Consider the following 23,274-nt stretch of genomic DNA (forward strand, 5'->3'; position numbering starts at 1 on the left):
ATACTGTAAAATACATGTATGTACAAATACCATGCAATTGTACCTACATTTATATACTTAAAGTCTGATAAATTGGAACAACTAATTTTGTAATTAATGCACTTTAGTTATTTAGACAGTGCTGAGGTTCAACTAAAGATATACTTCAGTATATTTGATTGTGCTAAAATGGAACTATTGTAATATACTTGCATTTGACAACTGATATTATACAGTGATCATATTATAATAGTGATATTAGAACACAATTTAGGCTTAACAAGAAGAAATGTGCATTGTGCAATAAAGAAGTAGGCTACTCCAAATAAAGTTTAATTATAATATTTATATCAGTAAGTCTCAAGTGATATGTCAGTAAATATGTCAATAGATTTGTAGTATACAAATGCATTTTGTTCAAATGTATTTTAAATACATTTTGGTAAAGGTTTTTTTCACTAGGGTTACTAATGGGTCCAAACCCAAAAACTGAGTCATGAGCAGCAGCGAAAACCATTGATAAATAAATGGAAATATTAACATGCAACAAACCATATAATCATGCATAGTTACCCAAGATGTCCTATTAAATGTATTAAAAATATACTTGAGATTCAAGTATATGTTTATAGTACATTTGAATTCCCAACATGCTTATTTGAAGTGCATTAAAAATACATTGAATTGCATTTTAATATATTTATAAAAGGTATACTAGAAGTACTTTGGTAATGAAATATATTCATAAGCTTTTAAGAAATATGCTTAACACAAGCATACTTTAAGTGAAGTTTTATTTCTATTTTTTTTTTTAAATACTTATTTTACTCTTACTCAAAGTAAATTTACTCTGTGTAAGAACATAGCAAAATGATTCAGCTTTTAGTGGGTTTGAAGTATACAAACTTTATAACCATGTGCAGGCTTTCTGCAATATATTTGAAATATTTATGTAATGAACATGTTGTTCAGTTTTACATGTTTTTACTTATAAAAGTATATGCTACTTAAAAGGCTGTTGTCCGTAACATGTTAATTGTAATAGGCTACTATTGAAATTCCAACAAGGATTTCAAAATCATACTATTTGAATTGCATCATAAATAAATGTACCAAAGATATGTTTGAAATCCCTATATATTTACTTGTGTTTAAATTCAAACAACACGTGTAACACACGGGACTAAACCATTCGTTGAACGGCTCTGATTGGTTCTTATGATTATGAGTGAGCACGTGAGATCTTCCATTAGGCGTGTTCGACTTCATTCAGCGCTGCGCAGACCAATCGGCGGCTGACTTGAAGCAGTGCATGCTGGTTAGAAATTTTGTCCAACCTGAGACAGCGCCGACGCCACGTGACTGACGTTTGCCATCAAAGTTCAGCGAGAACGATTCGAGAGCAGCGGCTGGTTCATTCTGCGCAGCTTCTCACGACCTCTGATGACGACAAAGTTCTTTCATGATTGGCCGATTTCATAAACGACAACGATCACGTGTGTTTCGTGTTTAAAACAAATCCGTGTCAGTAAAAGCTCTTTTCATGTTGTCGCGATGTTATGTTGTGTCATGACCCCACTTCATTGGTATTTAAATAGTATGGCTTATGTTGAACTTTATACTTGTACAATCTGTATCAAGCAGTGTAAAGTATTGAATGAAAATGTCTCTGAAACATCTGTGCATAGAGTTATGCAGGTGTGACATCACTTTGTAGGCCAAAACACAGAAGCGAGTCGCATTTTAACACTTGTCCCGAAGTCAATGGGTTTTTTGGATGGAGTTTTGGTTAAATGGCTGATATAAGGTCTGTATATATGTTGATATAAGGAACACAAGCTCATGACACTGTTTTCACATGTTTTATTCTACAACATAAATCATTAATATATTACCCCACTCGTGATATTTTTTTTTAAGCTGTTACGTGTCTTGAAAAAGGCGGTTGCTAACAAGTGTCTAAATGGGACTACAGAGTCTGTCGAGATTAAACGTCCTCCCACCGAACAGGGAAAGTCAGTCCGCTTTTACAGCCTCGTTATGTTTTTAATAGTGCTCTTATAAACCATTCTAACTTTAGATAAAAACTGAAAGAGTTGTCGGAAGCTTAATGGTGGTGACATTGAAGCCGTGGGGCCGTGGTGTAGTTAGTTTAGCTTTTTACTTCTGGCGACTGCATTTAGGCTTCAAAATTCATAAAAGTTGTGTTCATCTGTGATAATTATCTTGATGGACAAAACGTGTAAGTATCATAAACTTTTGTTTATGATCCTATTGGGTTTTTGTCGAGGGAACCAGCGTGATGTGAACTTCCGGTTGCCCTACAAAGGGACGTCATACCTGCACCACTCTATTTGACAAGTGCATTTATTCCACTTCATCTGTTGCCTGGGAATCCAGACCTAAATCTGAAAGATTAATGGTCTGGCATCGACTAATGAAAATCGGCCAGCTCGAGGGGCGGCACCAAGCATGCATTTGAAAATCTCACTGCATGCAATTGGATAACACTACGACCAATCACAACAAGCCCCATATGCTTAGCTACCAGCGGAGCTAACTGGTACTCTTGCCGTATCCGGTCGGCAAAACAGCAAAAACACCCTTCTTGCAAAGGAACGATTCGAGCGCCGTCTTCTGTTCCTCTTTTAGATAAAAAGCCGAGTCTAACTCGTTCATTGTATCGGCCAAAGCCGTTTCAAACAACTGGTGTTCATCCATAGCCATCTTGCAATGTTTACTAATGACTTCGACGTCACAGCGCTTCTGCAAGAGGTTTGTTCTCACGCGTCAAGCAGGTTCGGTGGGTTGAGCTTCTGTTTATGTTCACTGATCAATGTTTTTATGTGAATAAAAGCCTAAATTCAATCTGTTCATCATATAAAGCGATCGAGTCTCTTCAGAAAATGTTGACTAAACCGCTCAATTCATATGGATTAGTTTTATGATCTCTTTATTAACTTTTTGAAGTGACAAAGTGCAGTTGCGTAGCTGTCAATGGAGGGACAGATCTCAATCTCTCAGATTTCATCAAAAAGATCTTCATTTGTGTTCTGAAGATGAATGAAAGTCGTATGTGTTTGGAATGACATGAAGGTGAGTAATTAATTATATAATTTATCTTTTTGGGTGAACTCACCCTTTAATAGTATTATTACTATATTAAAAATGTTGTTTAAATACACAAAACAATTTCGGTACTGTGCTTTAAACTTTTGGGTCTAGTTGGGAATCACTGTTTCAGAAAGATCTCTTTTCTTGATGCTATTCACCCAGTTGAAATCATTATTTAAACCCCTGAAATCCCAGTCTTTGGCACTCCTAGTATACTAACAGAAGAGATATACAAGCTACGTAGGTAATAAAATATCTGCTCTGTGTCAGAGAGCTCACCAGTAACAGATGATATTTCTATATGACAGTCAAGACAAACAGACTGACTGCATCATCCTTCCTGATTCACATTAGTGGCTGAGAGTTTGACTGTGCTTTTCCATGCATTTGTAGGAGTGGCAGGTTTTCCCGCTGTGCCACAAATGGGTTTTCCAACAGCCCAGAACCCAATCCAACTGTGGAAAACAAACAGCCAAAGGCGCCCAAAGAGGAAGAGACGGCGCTGCATGTTTGAGTCACTCGCCCTCTGTGAAACCTCATTGTTTCTACGGTTTCACAGTCTAAATGTATAATTACAATCTGCAGTGTGACTTCTTGTGTGTTATTTCTGTATACTGTCAGAAAAGCTGCTGACATCATTTATAGTCGCCACCATTGTTTCGTGTTTTGCAAAACACAACTGGTTACACTAAACACACAGAGTTAGATCAACCGCTATTTATGTGCGCTTTTACCCTAAACAAACCAGAGTCTCAAAGTATCATTTTGACGGCTGCTGGTTAAACTGTTTGTTTTTGCTGACACTGGGCGAGTGAGAAAGTGTTCACGTTTAATAACAGTTTGTTACCCACAATTACTGTGTGATTCACTCAGGTTTCATTCGTTTTCAAGCTTTTGAAATAAGTCTCTTATGCTCCCCAATAGTGCATTCATTTGATCAAAATACTGTAAAAATAGTAATATTCTGAAATATTATTACAACCTAAAATTGCTGTTTTCTGTTTTCATATATTTTAAAATGTAATGTATTCCTGTGATCAAAGCTGAATTTTCAGCATCATTACTCCAGTCTTCAGTGTCACATGATCCTTCAGAAATCATTTTATGATGATTTGCTGCTCAAGAGACATTTATGAATATTATCAATGTTGAAAATCTTTTGTAACATTGTAACAATATATTGCATTGAAATTATTTTCATGACAATTAAGCAAATTTTTCACACTTAACATATATGTAATCTCAGTTGTGATTCTCATTAAAGAATACTCTAATGTGATTGTTTTATTTAAATCAGTGTATATTAAAAGCACATACAGTACACATACATAAACTCTTTTTTTCCAAATTAAATAATCATTTATGATTTTATTTGTATCACTGTAATAAGAATGTTATTTTTATTTTTAACTTACATTAATGAGAATTTGTGGCGGTGGGTGGACATGCATGTGTATTTCTTTCACTTAATCATCTTTCAGGTATTTTCACTGTTTCAGTATTAAGCTAATCGCTCTGCTGTAGGTCGTGCCTAACATTTACCTTTAGCAGTGACAATATTCACAATACAGCACAGTAGGCTATACCTTATACATAAAGAGTAGATTGTAGTGCTTACCAAAACAGCTTGCGATAAAGAGCATTAAAGGTAATTTTTCCTCTTAATTTTACCCAAAGCGCTTTATGTTTGAACGACTTTCGGGTTGAAAGTCGAGTCGACATCGACTAGTCGCCGATGACGTCATTGATGAACAAATACTGAACGTCGAACGCGAGTTGCCTTATATGGCAGATGACACAGCACTGCTCCTACATAACAGATTTTTTTTTGTTTATCTTTGGGATTACATGATTGCATTAGTGTGAGAGAGAGCGATTGCGTGTGAATGGCACCTGGAAGTGTCTCTCCCCTGCAAACATTGGTCCCACGGCAACGTCGTGTCCCTGGCCAAATAGTCGCGGAAGGACGACATAAATTGGTAAAAAAACCAACAACAAAAAACAACAACTGCAACACAGACCAGATAACGTCAAAAACGTCCGTTCTAATTTCATTTTGGAACTATTTTTCAACCATTTCAACTGTGTCGGAGGGATGTCTTTTCAACGTCCAAATGTTTGCTGGGTCTATATAGTGAAGCTGTGGATTTTACTTACTAAGAAATATATGCTCTGTTCTCTCACAGAACAGAGTTTGCAATATATTTCTGCTCTACTGAATGATTCTGTGTGTGTGCGCGATCTTCATGTGATATGCGCGTTAGAATGACGATTAACTTACCTGTACAATAATAAAACGTGCATTCATGCGATCAATTTTGAGCATCCATGGTTTTATCAAACATATCTAGCAGAGCACCCTGAGTAGCTATATGCATTTATTTGTCATTTTAAAGGTAGGGTAGGTAATCCTGTTCAGAAACACTTTTTTTTATACTGGGTGAAATGGTCCTTCCATCCTGATAGTAGTCAATACATTATGTGTTTAGAAAAAGGAATGAAAAAAATCAGACCTCTGTAGCAGCTGCAGGACAGTAAAAACTCTGACCAATCACTGCCATTCGGTGCGAATGTAAAGAACCAATCAGATGCCTTCATGTCTCGTGCCCGCCCCGAGCCCCACTGCGCGCGCTGCCCTGCGTGCACTCATCACATGTCACCGTTCCCGGAAATATTCAGCTCAAAGCACCTGCATATGCAGTCAGCGAAGGCAAACAAGGCAAAAACTACTTCTTCGGACCCTGCCCGCACTCTTGAACGACCTCCTCTGCTTCGCCCTCAACCCCGGACCTGTCCTCGAACCGACGATGCGGTACTTTTCTCCGGACTCGGAGTGTACGTTAGTCTTCATTAGAGTCAACAATGTTTTCATCATGGAAACTCTTAGCAGCTACATGCAAAACACCGTATATGTTATGAATCTTACACGAAATTCATCTTCATCACAGTGTAACTGATGGTAATGGAAAAACGTGTATCAATGCAACCTGTTTTTAGTTTTGCCTTATAAATATAGCTCGTTACCGAATGAAACTTTACCATTATCGATATGCTAGCTTGATAGTGAGTACTAAAAGAAATCTTATTTGTTTATATTCATAGTGATAAAGTTAGGTATTTTATTACATGTGATTCTGACATGATGTCATGTCACTGTATGTACTGCGCTCCTTCCTCTCCACTCGTCTCAGGTAATAAATGCGTCTTGTTCCAGCCTGAGCGTTTGGCGTCGCGCGTTCATGTGTTTTGGGGGCGTGGCTTTGGAAGGAGCTCAGAAGGGAGGGGGTGGAGTGAATGGAAATAATGAGCTGTGTTTATTGCAGATTAAAAGGTCTACAGTCACTCGATTTTTATATTTTCTTTTTCAGAGTGCTTACATTTTAATTATGTATTGGTATATAAAGACAGTTTAAACAAATTTGGAATGTTTTTTTTTTAGAAAAATTATTACCTACCCTACCTTTAACTGATACAGGGTGTAAAAGTGGACCTCAAATATTTCTTATCCTGTTGTGCCTATAGGCCATGATCAGCGACTAGTCGACGTCATGACAGACTATTAAAGTCGACTAGTCTGTTTTACAGTCTGTGGTTCAACACCACACTGATCTGCATGTAGCATAGGAGTTAAGTGCTCAATGGTGATGATAAGGCTCTCAGTAACTCTGCACTTCATGGGATCAAACCTGAGATGTTTGAGCCTTAATCACCAGGGAAATTTATTTCCTACTGGCAAGCCTGGCAATCTTCTTTCTACAATAATTTTCCTTTTCAGATTCTGTCTGATTTACATATAAAATCCTCCTGGAAACATCAATGAAATTAGATTCATATTTCAGGCACCTTTCTTTGTCTACACAGAGGCATGTTCCCTGTTCATGTGGATTTGTAGGGATTTGCTTGCATTTGTGTAGGCAGCTTCATGACCACACAAGTCCGCAGGTGTTCTGAAAATGAATCATGCAGGGCTGGTGGTTTGAAGTCATTGAAGTCTCTCCTCTTTGCTTGAAATGCAAATGTTTGCCTCCCCAGCTCTTCAATACAAGCCAGAAGGAGGTCTGAGGCAAATAAAGCCATATTCGGACGGGACTAGTTTAACATGGAGAGGTGGTGTAAAGTAATAATTACCAGAGCTTGTCTGTGATTTTAGTCCCGTCCGAATGTGCCATCTCAGTAATCATTATGGACAATGTCAGTAAAGATTACGGAGACTTTTACCTTCAGTAAAAAGGTCCAGAAAAATTACCTCAGGTAATACTAATCCCGTGCGAATAGACCCGCTGTAAATATGTACGTAAATATTTCATCATTTCGTGTTTAAAAGTAGTTTTCCGCGTTTTTTCAAGTATGGAGATGCTTGAAAAAGCATTCAGTTGCATTCTATACGCTGGGACGAGTCTATGGCAAAACTTTTCCACATACCATTTAGATCAGAAAGAAGATCGAAAGCACTTGTTAGAGCCACGAAACATCTTTTAGCGTTAGGTAAGTGCCTATTACCAACACAATCCAATCTGAAGTTAATTAATACATCGTTCGACCGGACATCATTTTTACATATATACATATAGGTTATATGTGTTTGCGCACGTGATATTAGGAAGCAACGTAATACACACATGACGACATGAGGGTGACGGCGGTGTGTAAATCGAGTTACCCCTCCCACTTCTGCTAGGTTTACTGAGATATCTTATCCTGTGCGAATTGGCCATTAATATTACAGACGTCCTGTGGAAAAATTACATTACTCCATCTACCCTTGTAGAGGTAATCCCGTCCGAATAGGGCTTATGACCCCTTTAAAAGCACATGCTTTGTGCCGGCTGTTCTGAGGTCAGCTGTCTGCTTTAGTGACAGAGCGGTTCAGCATTAGTATTCACCTGATACCTGTCAGATGAAGAGCCTCGCATCTGGGGGAAACAACTACAACGGCACCTCACGGACGGATGTGTTTCCTCAGTGAATCGATTTTTCCATTAAACGCTGTGTTAGACCCAAACAGTGTGGGAAAAAGTTTGTTTATTTTGTCGGCTCAGTTCACCACTCCTCTCAGGTGAGAGAAAGAAGATCGTAGTGACATGGTCAGATTACTGATGTGACTAAACTAGGGGAAGAGGGAAAAAAGGAGGAAGAGAAATTAGAACACTTAATTTTCTGTTTATTAAAGGGTAAGTTCACCCAAAAATGAAAATTCTGTCAGTAATTACTCACCCTCATGTTTTTCCAACCCCGTAAGACTTTCGTTCATCTTCGGAACACAAACCCAGAGAAGTTAGTAAAGACATTGTCAAAATAGTCCAAGTGACTACAGTGGCTCAACCTTAAGTTTATCAAGCGACGAGAATACTTTTTGTGAGCAAAAAAAACAAAAATAACTTTATTCAATTATTCATTTTCTTCTGTGTGTGCCTCTGAGTGAGTTCACGTAGTGTAACAGCGCAACGCTTCTGGGTTGTACGTCAGAACGTAGGCTCACTATTGGCCGACGCTGGTCATGTGTGTGATGCTGGCCAATAGTGAGCCTATGTTCTGACTACAACCCAGAAGCGCTGCGCTGTTACACTACGTGAATTAACTCAGGCCCACACTGAAGAAAATTAATAGTTGAATAAAGTCGTTATTTTTTATTTTATTTTTCTTTGCTCACAAAAAGTATTCTCGTCACTTGATAAACTAGCCACTGTAGTCACTTGGACTATTTTAACGATGTCTTTACTAACTTTTCTGGGATGGCAGATATCAATTACCTAGCAGCCTATGGAGGAGTGAGATAGCTCTCAGATTTCATCAAAAATATGTTAATTTGTGTTCCGAAGATGAACGAAAGTCTTACGGTGTTGGAACATGAGGGTGAGTAATTACTGACAGAATTTTCATTTTTGGGTGAACAAACCCTTTAACTGTAATCTGCACACAGGAGTCAGTGTTTCTCAATAACTGTTTGCCAGGTCTCTGTACACTCTCATTGATGCCACAATTAACCACACAAACATTCTGCATGCTGAAGCCCCCTTGGCCATGAGGCGTACAGCACCCTTGACTGCCATCTGCTGCTGAGTTTATCTCCCTGACATATTGTGTTTAGGCTCTGTTTGAATCTTATTCTGTTTGAATGCCATGTGTTAAGTTCTTCCCTTTTGGATAAGGATAAGCAAATTAACAATATTGACTTCGATCATAATTATTTTTTTAAATAACTGAGAAAATAGTGATCAAACTACATTTTATGAAAATCACCTGTCAAGTTTATAATACATATTGCATCAGCATGAGAGTCAAGTTGGACGACTACATTGACTCAGAATGAGTAGTTTGTGCATAAATGCCCATCAAAACCAGCACATGTTGAACGATGTTTAGTAACAGGTTTTTCAGTTGGATTGGTATTTATTCGCTTTAGCATGCAGTGTGACGCATTTCACTCAGTCCCCTGATCATTACGATTCAATTGCAGCCGAATGTGTGACGTTCTGAGGAAGGAGGACCCAAAAGCAGAATAATGCTGAACTTCAATTTATTGAAACAGTAATACAGTTCAAGCTGCACGGCTCCTGAACAGATAAACGGCAGCGAAGAGAACAGTCATGCAGCCAGGGTTCAGAGTCCAGGATAATCAAATCCAAATCGTGAGGTGAGAATCAGTGTCAGACAAACAGGATAGTCAGGCGAGGAGCAAACAGAACCAACAGGGACATCCCAACTCACAATCAGAAACAGGCAGTAGCTCACAGCAGAAATCAGTCCAGAAAGGCAAACGGTAACCCATGGAAACCCAAAATGACCAGCAGCGATAGTGAACAGTCCAAGACCAGTGAATGCTGGAGAGGAACAGGGAACCACAACACAACTGGGCAGAGAAAAATATGTGAGATAAAAAGAAAACAAAACCAAATAAAACTACTAAACAAGAAAAAGAAAAAGAAAAAAACAGCAAAAGGTACAAAACATACTGGCAGAGAGCAAAGGGAAAGGAAGCATAAATGTAGCTGAGAAATCCAGCAATGAGGGGAGACAGGTGAGTGCAAACGAGCAGATGTACTGATTGCGAAACATAAACAGCTGTGTGCAAATGCACGTGCAAAAGATGGAAAAGACAGACACAAAAGAGGAAGAAAACAGAGGACGATCAAACCCAAGTCCTGACAGAATGAAAAACAAATTTATACTCCCATTCATTATTGTTTTATGCACGTTATTGTCTCTCACAGACAGCATGTTGAAGCTGCTCAGGCCACCATTTCTCCCTCTTATTGGAAAGCAATGGTTGTAATATGAAACATCCGGTAGTGGGTTTTCCAGGAAATGCATGTACTTGCTGGACCTCAGCTTCTCATAAATACTATATTGCATTGTGCACGTTATTTTTTGACAGACATCGATTTTGTGATATTCAAATGATGTGGAATATTAAAAAACAGAGGGATCGTAAGGTATTTATTTCTTAGCCAGCAATTATTCGGTGAATTTATTGATGCCCATGAGTGTGTTATGTCAATGTGTTATAATTCTAATATTCCGACAGCCATGCAACCTATTTTTTTTGACGGACGTGATAACGTGCATAAGGGGTTAACTATGTTTGATTTTGGGTAATTATTCAATTAAAAATGCTTTTTGCGTAGTTCATTACTTATTATATGGGATGAAGTTTCTTTTGTGGCTTAAATAAACTCAGAGACTGGCATGTTTGGCTTGTCAAAAATTCATCTGTCGCAAATCCATTGAGTTTTGAAAATCAAGCTAATATTTTATCCAGAAAGGAGTGGTTTTGATGCAGAAAGTTGGTTTTATTGTCTCTTATAACAAAAAACTTGTCTTTAAACCATGAAAATGCAGATCCTTTTCCATTATTACCCTTAGTAGATTTTTACTTTTGATTATCAAAAATAGAAAGTCCCATTTTTACAACTTTTAGGATTTTTTAAAGGACTTTTTTTTTTTTTTACTATAAAACAAATTCCATGATGTTTACAAAATTTTAAGACTTTTCCATAAAATTCTCTGTATCAATATCATATTCAATATCATTAACTCGTCTTTATCTCTTGGTCATGTACCAAGATGGTTCAAGCTGGCAGTTATTAAGCCTCTCATTAAGAAACCACAACTAGATGCAAATTAATTAGCAAATTACAGACCCATTTGCTCCTCCTTGCAAAAAAATTGTTATCTATGAAAAATTTCAGTCTGGATTGAGGCCCCATCATGGCACAGAAACTGTGCTCGTTAAAATGACAAATTACTTACTTCTAGCTTCTGACCAAGGCTGTATCTCAATACTAGTTTTACTTGATCTTAGTGCTGCGTTCGGCACTATAGATCATACAAATTCTTTGATCGACAACATAATTTCACTGGTATTCAGGGACAGGTGGTTTAGATCCTATCAGATAGTTTTGTCTTTTTAAAAGGGGAAAAATCTAAGATAATGTCAGTAAATTATGGAGTGCCACAAGGATCTGTGTTAGGCCCTCTGCTATTTTTAATATAAATGCTGCCACTTGGTAATATTATAAGAAAACATGGAATTAGTTTCCACTGTTATGCCGATGATACTCAGTTATTTCATCACAACCAGATGAAATCTCTAAATTATCCAAGTTGACAGAGTGTGTTAATGATATAAATTATTGGATGACCTGTAATTCAGCTAAGACTGAGGTATTACTTATTGAACCATAAAACCTGTACACAGAATCTCTTCGAATACAATTTGCATCTAGGAAGGATGTACTGTTACTTCATCCTCTACACTTAAAGGCCTGGGCGGTATATTAGACAGCAACTTGTCTTTCGAAAATCATATTTCATATGTTATAAAAACAGCCTTCTTCCACCTCAAACATTGCTAAGCTCCGCAATATGCTATCTGTTTCTGATGCAGAAAAGTTAGTTCATGCATTCATGACCTCATTCATGATGATAGACTACTGTAATGCATTACTAGCTGGTGGTCCTGCATCCTCAATAAACTTAGTCCAAAATGCAGCTGCTAGATTTCTTACCAGGTCAAGAAAATATGATTATATAACCCCAATTTCGCATCTCTGTATCTATTATGAAGTATTACTGACCTATAAGCCCCTAAATGATTTAACTCCTGTGTATTTAACTGATCTTCTATCACCCTACAATGCATCACGCTCTTTAAGGTCACAAAACTCTGGGCTTCTGGTAGTACCTAGAATATCTAAGTCCACTAAAGGAGGGGGAGAGAGAGCATTTTCACGTTTCATTTGGCTCCTGAACTCTGGAATATTCTTCCAGGTAATGTTCGGGGCTCAGACTCACTCTCCCAGTTTAAATCTAGATTAAAGACACATCTTTTTAGCCAAGCATTCACATAATGCATCTCATAAGCTTATACTCCAGTTATATCAGATCAAATGCACATGATTATCTGCTGTTACGAACAGCAGATACGCTAATTACTTTCCATTTGTTTTTCTGTTTTATCTCGGGATGCCCATCCTGTGGTAAGAGAGTACATCAGCTCCAGTTTGGATCCAGTTTCTTATGAAGACTTCAGATGACCAACACCTGTGAAGATTTACTTCTGATGAAGCAAACTCTGAATCAACATGCACCAATGCTACATTTTCCTATATCCATTTTGTTAACATGTATTCATTATTTCAATGAGCTCATTGTTTCTGCCTTAAATGAATGAATACATTGTTAGCTAACTGTGTGATTGCTATAGCTACATTTCTGAAATACATAACTTATGGACACAGTCACCTGATATCAGATCACTCTATTGACTATGCGCTTTCTGTAGGCTAAAGCTGCTTTGAAAAAGTGTATTGTGAAAAGCGCTATGTACATATAAATGTAAGTTGAATTGAATTTTTATAATGTATTAGTAGAGATATAGCCTCAGTTTAACATAAAATGACATTGACACTCTCTACACTTCTCATGCTATGGATTTGTATTTGGTAGCCCATTTGACTGCTAGTTTGTTATGGTGGGCCTATCAGGATATTTTCTGGACGTTTGATACACTGGAGTGTGTCTATGTTAGCCTACTATGGTACCAACATTACAGATATTATGAAAGTAAAATTATTAGGCTAAGTAAAAAAACAAAAAAAACATTTAGCCTAGGCTACTATTATTTTATTTGCTACAGCCAGTATCAACTTCTAAAAACTAGATCATAGACCCGAGATCTCTCTAAGTGTATGTTCCCTTAACTGAGTAACATCGCTTTCCTCCTTCTGATCCCAGCAGCATTCCAGCACTCCAGGAGGACGATCAGCGAACGCGTCGCGTCGCGTCGGGATTCCTGAGGATTACCCGGCGTGCCCCGCGGGAAAGATGGCGCTGAACGGGAGAAGATGGAGATAAACTTTATCTGAAATCTGGGAGAGCTGATATCCACACCTGCGATCCCCTGTAACACTTCAACTCCTCAACGAGAGATCCCGGCGAGAGGACGCGGGATCGGCGATCGCTAGTGACGGCGCGAGCGGAGACATTTCAGCGGCCGTTAGCAAGTGTGTGTATGTGTGTGTGTGTGTGTTAGCCAGCGAGGAGAAGAAGGAAAAGCGGGCAAAGTTTATTCAGTTTGAGCAAGAAGTCTATACTGATCTACACCAAACTCTGGGGTTAACTGCGGAAAATCACCAGTGGCAGGTAAGAAGTTCATGAATGTATACCTTCGTAACAGTAGTTCATTTTGGTCATGTACTATCAAATCTTATTTTTATATGTTGTTGATATGCGGCCAGTCACCGTTGAGATGAACTGATAAACACACCCAGTAACGTAGTGCTGTGTTTAATCTCAACATCATGTCAGACCTGTGAAATGCTTCTCGATCAACATATCCTCAGGGCACTGATCGATCAGCAGATTAGAGAGGGTTACTAATATGAAAAGTGTCGATGTCAGGTGTTTTACGCGAATTATTTATTCGGTGGAGTGTGTCATGGCCATTGGCAGGCGAATAACCCTTCGGCAATGTTGTCTGTGTAATGTGTCTCCTCCATTCACATGGTTCGTGATTTAAATACACATATATTTAATTCTTAAATGCATTTTTGTGTTCTTATCACAGATATACTTATATTATTACTACCAGATCCGGTTGTGCAACCGATCCTGTTACGCGGTCTTCTTTAATACTCGCCCGTTTAGCGGGGTGATCTATGCTGGTGATTATGTCCTAAACCGATGGGGATTAACATTTTATTCACGTGTCCTGACATGAAATAGTATAACTTCGTGGAATGCTACTGGGAAGAAAAAACGATGTCGTATTTCGACGAATACTCTGAGTTTATGCTGAAATAACTCGTGGAGTCCATCATGGACACAGAACAGGTACGGACGCTTGACAAACCAAACCTGCGGTTATTTACCAACCCTCCGGCTGTCACGATCCTGACATCTTGCTTCACCATTAATTGTCATACAAATAATTGCGTTTAACGATTTAATTGTCTATTTTGTTAATTTCGCTTTGTTAATGTCGCTTACACACACACACACACACACACACACCTTAGGAACAAATCATTTATTCACATGGAACATGGACTCGCATGATAAAATCTATGATTTCATTAAAGGCTTTGTAAACAAATACCATTTCAGGTGAATACCATACATACATAATCATATTTTAAGTTATAACAGTTAAAAATATTTCTCCTTTTCGTCCACTTGGGTTCTACTTTTAACTCATTTGAATGTCTTTTGCAACACAGCCAACCTAAGTATGACATTTTATTAGAAACGTATTTCTGGCTTAAATTGTTTACTTTGTTATTTTAAAGGGATAGTGCACCCAAAAATTAATTGTAGCTCCAAACCCATAAGACATCTTCTAAATGTTTTGCAGTGTTTATAAATAAAGATCATAAAATAATCTTCTATCATAAGTCTTCTGAAGAGACACAATCGCTTTATCTGATGAGCAAATTTAATTTAGGCTTTTACAAACATTGATCAGCATATATGGTAAACGGAAGCTTAAATGCACTTGATTGACCCTTTAAGGTAGTTTAAACATTTACCATTACATAGCCTAGGCCTAAACATTACAATTAATTGAAACTAGAGAGCTTTGCATTCACATGTAGACTTTAGCATAATGTTAACCGATGCAATCCTTTTTTTCGTGCATACAATAATGTATTTAAAAAACAGAGAGCGAAAAGTAACGGAGCAAAACGGTGCATTATTTTATTTTATGGCGGATGTACGTCTGTAGCATATTTAGATGGCAACACAATTGACAATATGTGAATAATATCAATATGTGAGTGCGCAATAATTGTGAAAAATCACAAATCGTAATTTCAAATTAGATTTTTAATCTGTATTTTTTGTGAATAATCTTTAAATATTATTTAAAAAAGTTATAAAAATGTATATTTATCTGTGCCATTTAAGAAATACAATTGAAGTTCATATTTACTTATTAATTAAAAGTAGCCTAATAAATGGTTTATTTAGTCGAGTTGTACGAGCATCTTTTCTGACATGAATTTATATGCGGTTAAAAGTTAACTTACAACTGGATCTCTCCAGTAAAGGAAGTCTTTATGGGTCGTATGTATGCAATAATGTTCAGTTTTCCTTGCGGTTTCTAACGTAATGCACAGACCTATTTCAGCTGTAGTGTTGCTATAAGGCTCTGTGTAAAGTAGATCAGCATCCTAATGTCATTGACTTCTCTGGCACTGTCTCAAACCTAGGGAGCTGCCTGCCTAGACAGCATGTTTTGTGTCTTGGTTGTTCATCGCTGGGCATACTGTTCACAGAAGTGAATGGACAAGACTCTTCTTTTTGCAAAGTACCTCAGAGAGTACCATGGTCCTCTTTTTGTTAGTGTAGGCAGCTCACTAGTGTGAGACGAAGACTCTGTGTTGGATGCCTCTCAGGGGAGGTTGAATAAACTGCAGTGTTTCAGTGTGTAATGCTTGCTTGATATGACAGCCTAGCTGCTCCCATACCTCCTCCCTTTTTTATTGAGTGCACTTAAAGCAAGTTGATAAGTCATACATGCCTCAGCCATTACTTACAGATGGGTTATGTCGATAAACAATTAGTAAAGTGCCGTTTGTTAAGCGCTGAACATGTTGCTCATTAGGGCTAAATGTTTGGTCTTTTATTGGGATTGTACAACTTACTAATTCAATGTAAATAAGTCATTCAGTTTATTGCAAATTTCAACTAGTCAATCCCGAGTAACTGATTGTTGGCGTTATGGCTCCAAAATATAAATGTTGGTGTTGTTACTGTTGTGATGCACTGAACATATTTTTTTACTGACACTAAAGTTTTAATTTAGCCGAAAACAAAAAAAAATAATAGAATTAATTAAAATAATGTTGCGCCTAAAGATCATTACCGTTAACGACCCTGAGCGCTTGTGGTGTGAACCGCTTCGTTGTTTTGATGCTCTGCTCACTTTAAACTGTAGAAACGGTAAATGGTGCAATTATGTCCCGCGGTCCGGATGGGACTAAGCTGAGGTCCAGAACCGGAGCCATTTGAATACCACTGGTTTAGAGTGTCGTGTTCGCAGGGGATAAATTAAGCCAGTTGTAGTAAAGATCTTCTGCAATGAACCACCTATATATTTTAGCCGAACAAATTTGACATATTTTGCTCTAGGGTTCTGTCAGGACCACTATCGTCGAATACGATTGACAATTAGCATACAGTTTGGATTGGCGGTATGGTTCTGTTCTGGGCAAGAACTCCCTGCTCATCCATGCAGCCTAGCATGGACAAGAGCAATAACCCCCTTAGGGTTAACAGAACAGAACCAACATTAATGTATTGCAGATATCATTAATTCAAGATTTTAAAGTACAACATAATTCGAGAATTTATTCTGATTCAAGGGGAATCCAGCCAAACCCTGACTGAGGAGAGGAGGAGCTGGGGAGGGAGGAGGGTAATTCGCTCCTGAGAAACGCGATAGCTGTTGCTAATACTGAAGGAAACTACAGTGATAGCTTTCGTCTTCCTATAGGTAGATGTTGATCAGCTGAGAGTCAGCTGATGCGAGCTCGACTAACGTGACCTGCCCTTGATTTCTGTTCACTGTGATATGCGTCCACACTGCTGATTTGTTTTACTTTCTGTAATGTGCATGAAGTAGACACTGACATCAAAACTCATCATTATTGAAGCTCTAATGGTTTAGGTCAAAACTATTATTATAATTTTTTTGCAGTTTCGGCCAAATATATTTGGTTCGCCAGAATGTCTGTGCATTATTAGTGCGTTATTGCAGCTGATGTTGGATTACAGGTGCTTATTGATGTCCGATTGAACTATCATGGGCTATTCAATAAACTCAACTGTGCTGATGCAGTAGATACAGGGGTGAAAGGTCAGTGACCTCCTCTCCCATGTGTGTTGTTGGTACACTTGAAAACATCATCTGGGCCATAGCAGCATTCTGCTTTCTCTCTTTCATCCGCCTCTGTTAGCACCTCTCTCTCTCACACACACACACACACACACACACACACACACACACACACACACACACACACACACACACACACACACACACACACACACACACACACACACACTGGTGTGTGCGGACTCTTTAAGGCAGCCATTGACTGGTGGATTTGTGCTAGCTGGTGTCATATGATAGCGCACCCCCCGTGGAGCTTTATCAATTAGGAAACAGCCAGTGTGAAAATGTTTGGGGAGGGATTTGTTGAAAGATTACTCTGTCAAGTACCGCTGTGTGTAGCTGGGCTTAGCTGAAGAGATAGAGGTTTTGTGCAGTCTGGAGTGTTTAATTGGGGGAAAAAGGTGGCTGAGAGTCAGATAATTGTTGGACGATGGATGCCGTAGAGTCGTCCTCCATTAAGTAAGCCGTAATGATCAGAGGCTTTCTGCCATTTCACTGAGGTTTTTTTAGGACTGTTTTGGAAAAAAACAGTACAGTGACCATCATCATAATGGGTTAAATAACTTTGATTAGGCCTACAGTTTTTTACTAAAATGCTTTGTTTGGTCACATTGATAGTATTTTGCTACAATTCATCATTTTCTTTTAATATATGCTTTTTTTTTGCCCTGATATAAGCAGCAGCAATATCACATAATATCAGTTCAAATCAATAATATTTGACAAAATAGGCTAATTCAATTTTTTTGACCTGAATCTCGCATCCTTGTTCCAGATTGTTCCCGTCAACACACATACTCTGATCAGGGCAGGAATCATCTGTTTTTTTGTTTTGTTTTTTTGCTTTTGCTTTCGATACAGCTGTTGAAGATGACCTTGGCTGTCAAAATTGGTTTAGAATTTCAGATACACTCTATTCATCAGCGTTTGGCCACACACTGCACAGCCTTTCACTCGGGAAAGCTACCAGACAGTCATTTTTAAAGCAAACATTTGAGTGGGTTTATTAAGATAAGCTGAAGAGTTGTTTTCACTGTATTGGAAAGATGGCACAGTGATTTTCCTCAGAAATGCCAAGCCATTTGCATATCTACATTTTTAGACTGCACAAAGTCTTCGCTGGTTTTGGTGTTCGCTGTAATCTCATTAAAACCTGCATGAACGATCTTTCATCAATGTTATTTCAAAAACACAAAGGTTGTGTATGTTCATTCATGGTAGTAAGTAACATGTTATTCTTTGTAATGCTTTGGTAGCGTTCAGGACAAGATGCCCTTGAACGCAACAAGTTCTTTCTTTGAAATATTTGTAATACTTTAAAACCTACATGTTGCTATCAATGAATAGACTGAGAGGGCTTTTTGTGCCGAGAAACGACCTACATGTTGCAGTGTTTTGGAAGCTCCTCTGGAATTCGCTCAACTCTTTTTTTTTGAGCGGGAGGGAGCGAGAGTCGTGAGGATTGTGTGGAAACATTCCTTTGCTTGGCCGAGCTCCCATGCTGGAGGAACGCTCCTCAGTTCTTGTGCAAATTTACCCTGCGCTCGCTTGCTCCCATTGTCAGCCTGTCAAGTCTGTTTTTATGTTTGTTGCTTGAATCCAATTATCCATGACCTGCAACATAGCCTGCACCTTTTCTCAGTGCCACAGACACAGGTTACTGATGCTTTCCTCCATCTGCCTCTTTCACTGCACTTTCTGTTCTCTATACCTTCATCAATTTTCAAACAGTGCTTGGAGAATCTCGCTTAAAGGTAATTAAATCACCCATTTGCTCATAATGACCAAATAAGCAGCCGAAATGTCTCGTAAAGGTCAGTACCGTGTACATGTTTTCAATTCCGAAATTCACCCTGAAATTAAATTCCTCTGCCTTAAATTTGCTTTGTCTGTACCTGCTCAACCTTACAGAATGATTTATTTGTGTAGCGCTTTTCTCAACATATCGTTTCAAAGTAGCTTTACAGAAAATGTATCTGCAGTGCACCATTTTACATTTATTGTTAGGAAAAATGCCCAAAAAGTTATAGAATTTTACAGTTATAATAAAAATACGTTAAAAAAAAATTGTATATGAAATCTGTATTTTCCAAAACATGTTTTATTCTAAAACTGCGAGAAAGTTAAAGGGATACTCCACTTTCAAACCTGTATGAATTTCTTTCTTCTGCTGAACAGAAAGGAAGATATTTAGAAGAATATCAGTAACCAGACAGTTTCTGGTCTCATTGACTTCCATAGTAGGAAAAAAATATACTATGGAAGTCAATGGTATCTAAAACTGTCTGGTTACTGATATTCTTCTAAATATCTTCCTTTCTGTTCAGCAGAAGAAAGAAATTCATACAGGTTTGAAAAATGACTGAATAGCACCAGAGGGTTAAAAAAATTCCCCCGATTTCTCTGTATGATTAGGTGATTAGGAGCATCATTGGAAATGTTTTTCATGCACTAGGAAGAAAACATGTTTCTTATCACTTTGTTGTCAAACTATATCTAGATTTCTGCAACTATTACATTTCTGCAGCTTTCAGAAGTCACATGGAATCCCAATATACAGTGTCCATGAAGTCTTTATGCGGACAACTGGCTTTCCAGGGAGCTCAAGTCTTCGTCATGTTCCTGTTCTTCCTCTCTTGTTTCTTCTCTTACCTGCACTTGTTTTTGCCCGCGGTGTTAAGAGAAGCCGGGAGCAGTAATCCTCAGCGCACATTAGGCCTGACTACACTACACACACACACACACACACACACACACACACACACACACACACACACCAGCTGCTAGAAAGAGCTTAGCGCTCCTGATCTCACAATGGCAGGTGGCTGTAGCTTCACCAATGCTTCACCACTGGGGTCATAAAGAGTCCCGTAGACCTCCAGACAACATCAGATCCAAGCTGATCCACTTAATATAATTGTCTTTTCCTGCACTTCCTCCAAACATCCTGATGTCATTTCATCTGAAGAGTGCCTCTGGTAATCAAGGACATTTCATAACGCTCCATATTTCAGCAGTTCTGTTTGCATTACATGCCTTCCAGCTTGATTATTATGCATTGTTAAAGGGACAGTTCACCAAAAAGAAAAAAAGTTTTGGCTCATACGCTCTTGATTTGATTCTATGTTGATTCTTTTGCATATATATCTGGTACAGTGCATGTTAATTTTTCTTAAGTAAACTATACAGGGAACAGAGGGTTGGTACATTACTATAGTATTTAAAGTTGTTACTTTCAGCTGTCAAAGTTTCAGCTATAGCATGTAAGGAATCCAAATCGTGATGCCGGTTGCTTTTGCGGCATTGTGAAAAGTCACATTGCAGAAACTGCCTTTCCTCTTCCTGTCCTTTCTTCAATATCTCACTTGTTTTTTCCTCCAGACATCAGCACTTTTACTATTTTTCTCCCCAATGGACATTTTCATGGAGCTGTAATTAATATCTCTTGTTCCTGAGAACTACAAATTACCCTTTAGGAGTTGGGTTTTGTAAGCCTTGTCATTCACTGAAAGGTCATAGTGGTTTGGATACCTTTATATGAGATCGTATTTAGTTCACATGCATGGACCGAATGGCCTATTTCTGTCAGCGTTGCCCTGGAGCTTATGTTACGTCTTACGTCTTAACTTATCCACCTGACACAGTTGAGTATTGGCATTTCCATTAGCATGACAGTTTTCTGTTTCCTCTTCTAATAAAGAAACATGAAGTTGACTTGTAGTTGACACCTACACTAAATAAAGTGCCTGGAGTTCAGATTTGTGTCAGAACACTGTCAACGTATATAGTTCACTTAAACATGAAACGTATATAGTTCACTTAAACATGAAAATATTTAAGAAAAAAACAAACAACTGCATCATATTTACTTCTTTATATTGAAACATTGCAGATGACTTGAAGTATACTGTACATTGTATAGCATTCATTGGTTCTTTTGAAGCATGACGGTAAAAAAAAAAGCTATGCTTTCACTGAATGGACAACATGAGCTCGAACATTAGGCAAGGCAAGTTTATTTATGTAGCACATTTCATACACAATAGTATTTCAAAGTGTTTTACACACAAAGGATTTAAAAATAAGAAAATAAATAAGAAAAGAGAAGAATAAATAAGATGATTTAGTGCATGTTTATTCAGAATTTCTCCTATTATGTTTGATGAATGAAAAAAATCAATGGATTCAAAGAGCTAGGCTACATGAAGGTGAGCAAACAATGGCGTTTAGCCTATTTTGCCCGTTGCCTACAGATTATTATGAGCGTTTCCAAGGTTGACTCAGGCTTGAGTGGTTCCTGGCAGTCGTGCTGATTGGATAATACGCCTGTGTGGACACACCCCCACCCCACAGCAGTAGAAAATGAAATCACTCAGAGGAACTGAAAGAGCCGCCTCAGCTTTAATCTGTCCTCCGACCAAACCAGTGCTAGCAGCTGGAGGTCCCATTACAACAACACATAGCAATTACTGGTGGTTTCTAATGTGAGCAGCAGGAATGTATGTAATATTGCCCTTCTAAGAAAAACCAAAATCCTCTAAACCTAAATGTCCGGATCAGCGGCAGGGCGAACGCAAATGTAAATGTTGCAGTGTGATGATCGTGCTTTTAAAGGTCAACCAAAGTCTCTGAAGTCTTTTGGTTTAAACGGTTTCACACTGCAAGCGTCAGCGGAGCGTGAAGTCGCTGCCCGTATCAATGAATGAGAGCGTTCACATCGGAAGTGTGATGGCCGACCCTCTCATTCATTAACATTGGCAGCGACTTCACGCTCCGCTGACGCTTGCAGTGTGAAACCGGTGTAATAGACATAGCGGAGTCGTTGTCATTCAGGGTTAAGATTGTTTGAATCGAGATTACAATCTTTTTAACGATTAATTGTGCAGCTCTAGTCAATATTTAATAATTTAAGCAAACAACTATTGTCCGACAGTTCTGTCATTTGTCTCGAGCGTTGTTCACGCTGGCACTGGGCAGTCTGTATTGTCGAGCCTTGCTGTATTTTATAAAGATTTCATTTTGTTTAAGTAAGTATTTCATTATTTTACCGGAGAAAAACATTGGATTATGCACCCGCTGATGGAGTTCCTGCCGCTGTCACCTTTGGGTTGCTCAGTTGGGGTATACAACACTGACACTGCTGGATGAGAACAAACATAAAACACTGACACTGCTGGATGAGAACAAACGTTAAACTGAATTGAGCTGGATGATGATGAGGATGATACTGTTGTCTTTTGTAGAGCTGCTTTAAAAGTGCTTGATGAACTTTGAAACATTGACAGTTATTGAACTGAATTGAGCTGGACAATGACACTGTCTTCTGTAGAGCTGCTTTATAGCTGAATTGAATTTGTTTTGTAATTGATGAACTTTGCAAAGTTGACACTGTTATTGAACTAAATTGAGCTTAATGACAATTTTGTAGATCTGCTTTACAGTGGAAATCATTTTGCAACAATTTTCCTGTTTATTTCTGTGTACCTGCTTTGAAACAAAGTGTATTATATGAAACTTTACTCAAATAAATGTTGTCTTGATAGACAAAATAGTGTAATGTTTTCCTTTTATTGGTAATTGGCCAAGTAGTTATCGGTCAGGTTTTTAAAATCAGTGCATCCCAAAAGTGTTTGACAGGAAAACAGGCATAAAAGTCCCATACTTACATTGAAGGAGGGATCGTAGCCATACCTAGAGACCTGAATGTTGATTTATTTGACTTGAGCCAATGAAGCCCCCTTTCACACAGAGATTCCGGAAAATACACGGATAAAGTGACC

At 38.2% G+C, this 23,274-nt stretch overlaps 2 protein-coding genes across 4 annotated transcripts in view; one reads left to right on the plus strand and one right to left on the minus strand.

Annotated features, from left to right (window-relative positions):
- Window positions 1–23,274, minus strand: part of lrrc73 (leucine rich repeat containing 73) — a 176,592-nt gene that overhangs the window by 18,882 nt on the left and 134,436 nt on the right. The gene's annotated exons all lie outside the window — the stretch shown is intronic.
- LOC309487078 (tight junction-associated protein 1-like) overlaps window positions 13,340–23,274 on the plus strand; it is a 112,746-nt gene continuing 102,811 nt past the window's right edge. For all 3 annotated transcript variants that reach the window (XM_082154605.1, XM_082154607.1, XM_082154606.1), the window contains exon 1: window positions 13,340–13,737. The gene's annotated coding sequence lies outside the window, so the exon portion shown is untranslated. The remainder of the gene's footprint in view (window positions 13,738–23,274) is intronic.

Source organism: Leuciscus leuciscus (genome assembly GCF_965113295.1).
Source record: "Leuciscus leuciscus genome assembly, chromosome: 22".
In the NCBI taxonomy this organism is placed as follows: Eukaryota; Metazoa; Chordata; class Actinopteri; order Cypriniformes; family Leuciscidae; genus Leuciscus; species Leuciscus leuciscus.